The following is a 4,123-nucleotide window of genomic DNA, read 5'->3' as shown; positions in this document are numbered from 1 at the left end:
TTCTAACATGTGGAATGGCTGCAGAGAATACCCAGTGGTAGTTGTGGAGAGACAGGAGTGTTGCCCAACAATCTGTGCGTGCAGCAATGTGTGCAGTATCAGCATTTTGCTGGAGTGTACCTTTTCATGTTAGGGTGTGGAGAAATTTCTAACAGGATAGAAAAACCAGCTCTGAGATTGCTTGTATGCATGGGAAACAGACTTTCTGTTGAAGTGGATTTCTTTCCACGGAAAATGGGATTAAATTAGTTGATGTAAGGAGTTGATACACTGTCAAAAGTACCTGCCTTGTTGAAGAGATTTGCATGGAATAATGACTTGAAAATTAGGCACACTTGCCCTGTGAATAAGGTATTTGTAGTAAAACCACAGTACTTTTTAAAAACCTAATTTTGCAGCATAAGCACAGGTCTCTGCATTTATAGCCCATGAGGGTTTACCAACAATTATTCCTTCCCTGTTGCTTCCTGAAGAGAAATGATCAGTTTCACTGATTCAGAATGCAAATAATGTAAGGAATTCATATCTCTTCAGGTTTGGTTTGGAGTTTTTTTTGACTCTGACAGTTGAGTATTTTATCAGTAGCCTTTTATAGTCACATCTGCTGAGATTGCCACTTGACTTGAGAAAATCCCAGACTGAAACATCAGGTTTTGTGAAGATACATGGAGGTAGTTGACAGCTGGAAGTTGGACACAGAGGATTCCTGACTGCAAAAAGGGAAATTCTGCCTTCAATGAACACTGTTAGCAAGAGGCTCTTCTAGCAGTGTATCAGCTATTTTTCATGTTGCTTTCTAGAGTAGCATGTCTGTGATTATTAATGATTCATCCAGTTGCTCTAATAATATTATTTTTTATACTGGAGAAGACATGGTATTAATTGGAGAACTTGTGCTCCAGGATAGTGTCAGAGCACCCTGAGAGGAGCTCTGGCTCAGGAGAAGGGATGTGCAGGGATGGGCTGATCACCATGAGCAGTCTAGGATGCAGATTGTTGGGCATTTTATTTGACTCATTTAAATTTTCCAATAACTTCGTTGTTTTAGATCAGCAGTCATGACTCACCGTTTGGAGTGTCACTGTATAAAAGGAGTGGTGAAAAATGAGACAGATTTGCATAGAGAAGTAATTAACTCGTAAGTCAATTTGTTGCTGCCCATCTTACTTTGCATCTTTACCTCTAGCAGGAGTAAGGAGAAGGTTCAGATCTGCTTTTCTTATGCCTCAAAATTTCTCCAGAAAGAGCCTTTCAACAGGTTTAGGACCATTCACACTAGGATTGCAAACAGAATTCAGCAGATTGGGGAATTATATCCATACATTTATTTTTTCACCAAGCACTTGCTTAAAAGTATTCTGCAAGTAAGAATAATATGAAATTATATTTATAACCCTTTCAGAAATATAATGAAATGTGGAGGCCTTTTCACACTGGAGTTGTGCTGGACTCAGCAGGATTTTGTAGGTTAATTAAGACTGCAGTGCTACAGTGAATCTTGCAAATAAGTGTAATGAGTGTAGAACAATTCCTTCCCCTTCACTCACTCCCTTTTCATAGAACATCAAAATACATTTAATTCAAAGGTAAGAAATAAGCAGTACAGTTGAACAACTTAGGAAAAAAATGTAATTTATGAGATTGACATCCAATGTTAATGAAGTTTCATATATGCAGTTTTCTTTTTCTGTCCATTGCTTAGTTTTGGCTGTTTGGGGCTGAGCAGTAGTGGTGAGATAACTCAGCCTCTGCACATGGATGCTGAGCTTGGTGTCTAGTGCATCATTAAAGGTAACAGTGGGAAAGTGTATATACTGCTAAAGCCACCTGTGTGATATGTTTCCCTCTGTCCTTTGCAGTTAGAGTTGTGTTTATCTTTCAGGATCCTCTGTAAGCTTATCCCAGGTGAGTGAGAGGGAAGAGCTTTCCTGGTTTGCAAACTGTAATTCCTGTCCTTAGAACTTGATTAAAATTAGTGCTATTGGATACTTTTCTTCATGTCATATCTCACCGATGCCATGCCATGGTTTTCAAGATTGTTGTTACGTCACTAAGACGGGGAAAAGAGCAAACATTTTTTCATGGAAAATCAAAGGCAAAAAGCAGAGCAAGTGATGACTTGCCTGAATCTCTTACCATACCAAGAAGGCTAAACTAAAACTTTGTCACTCTGCCTTGATCTTTAGGCAAATTATATTCTTCCCGTTGCTTTTACAAACCTAATTTGATTGGTTCTAAAGGTCAAAACCAAGCTGGAGGGGTTTTTTAATTTATTTTTACATTTGCAAATTGAAACTTGACAACTTGTTTATAGGTGTCTTTTAAAGAGGAAAACTGGAGATACAGCTCCCTCTGTCTGTCCTGGGAGTACCTCTGCTCTGGTCTCCCTGGAGTGCACCTGCAAATGAGCACAGGAACAGCATCTTTATTGTCAGCATCACACAGGATAAAAACCTGGGGAGAACTGATTTTACAGGTCAGTAGTTTTCATTTACACTACCTGGAATTTTAAAAGCACAAAGGGTGAATCGTGTTCTTCTCTGAAAAGGCTTCAGTCAGGATTCCTAATTCAAAGAGAGAAAACCAAACTTGTGCAAGAAGTTTCTCAAACGTATCATTTATTGTTAGAACGAAATATATACATATTAAAATTCGAGCTATTCTTTTGTGCCCATACAATTTTTACAGACAGAACAGTAGCAAAAGTACTTCTTGTTTTTGACATTCATTCTAAAACCAAAATGTGCTGGTGGAAAAATCTGCATAAACACTAAAACGTTAGATGATACAACAGATACTGAATGAAAAATAACTGATTGTATATAAATCACATCTTACAGTTCATCCATGCTGAAATACCTGAGTAAAACCTTTGGGTTTAGTGTGCTCAATTGTCACCTCTTCATGTGACACATCAGTTTGAGTCTGTGGAGTGGTTCTGAGACAGAAAATGTAAACTGCTTTTCAGTTTTTGCCTGTCTGTGGTTTGTATTTGCACTGAGTGTATACTAGAACTCAGAACAAGTTTCTCTTAGGCTTATGATGTTATCAGAATTTTATATTAGCTGTAATTATACTAATAACATTAACATAGCAGCACAACATTAACAAGGTTCTATCACAAGTTAGTGACTATAAAAAAAGTCTTGAAGCATCGTGATATAACTTGTACACCAAAATGTTTGGAAGCTTAGTAATCACTTAGTCATCAACAATTCAGGCTAGAAAAGCTTTTTTTAATTCAAACTATATTTTAATCTCATTTCTCCACACCTTTCCTGTAAGTTGTATATAATTTTTATTTAATCAGAATTAGTTTCACACATGAGTATCTCTTGTAGACCGTGCAAAGAACTGAAATAAGAAGTACTGACAGTTCTGCCTGATAAATATCTGAAAATGGAGGTACCATAAAAACTGTTTTGTAACACGGCACAAAAGTTAAATTCCCAGGAGCAGTGACACATGCCTGTTAGCACATGCACAGTCCAGGGCCTAATCTTGCAGCCTCTGCTTATGGGTCCTGCTTCCTTATGGAATCAGAATCACTGAGGTTGGAAAACATCTTTCAGATCACTGAGTCTAACCACTCACCCAGCACTGCCAAGTCCACCCCTAAGTCCCTAAGTGCCACATCTACACATCTTTACACATTCCAGGGATGGTGACTCAACCCCTTTCCTGGACAGTCTGTGCCAGTGCTTGTCAATGTGAACACTTTATTTCTAAAACATCCCATTTCTCAGAGCTGGGATAGAAAGGAAAGCTGAAATTTTGGTAGGCAACGAGGGCTGCCAGGGCAGAGGTCAGTCCAGAAGGCTGATCCTGTGTCTCTGTGGAAACAAAAAGGACCTAACCCCCTGCAAAACAAGGTCTACAGAGTATGGGCCTGTCCAGGCTGAGTGCCCACACTTGGACAGTGGTAACTACACAGAATGATGCTGAATTAAAGCAGTTCTTGGTGTGGAGGCAGGTTCACCTGTCTATAGCACACTGTGCCCCACAATGGCTTAGTAATGGTGGTAGTGAGTTTCAGAAGACTAAAGTTAGGGAAATGCTAACTAAAAAAAATATCCTTGGAATTGAAGCTTTTTTTATTTACTGCCTTTCTTGGAGAGGGCAG

This window comes from Acanthisitta chloris, unplaced genomic scaffold (genome assembly GCF_000695815.1).
Source record: "Acanthisitta chloris isolate BGI_N310 unplaced genomic scaffold, ASM69581v1 scaffold19420, whole genome shotgun sequence".
NCBI classification, from domain to species: domain Eukaryota; kingdom Metazoa; phylum Chordata; class Aves; order Passeriformes; family Acanthisittidae; genus Acanthisitta; species Acanthisitta chloris.
Note: the sequence above shows the minus strand (reverse complement) of the source record.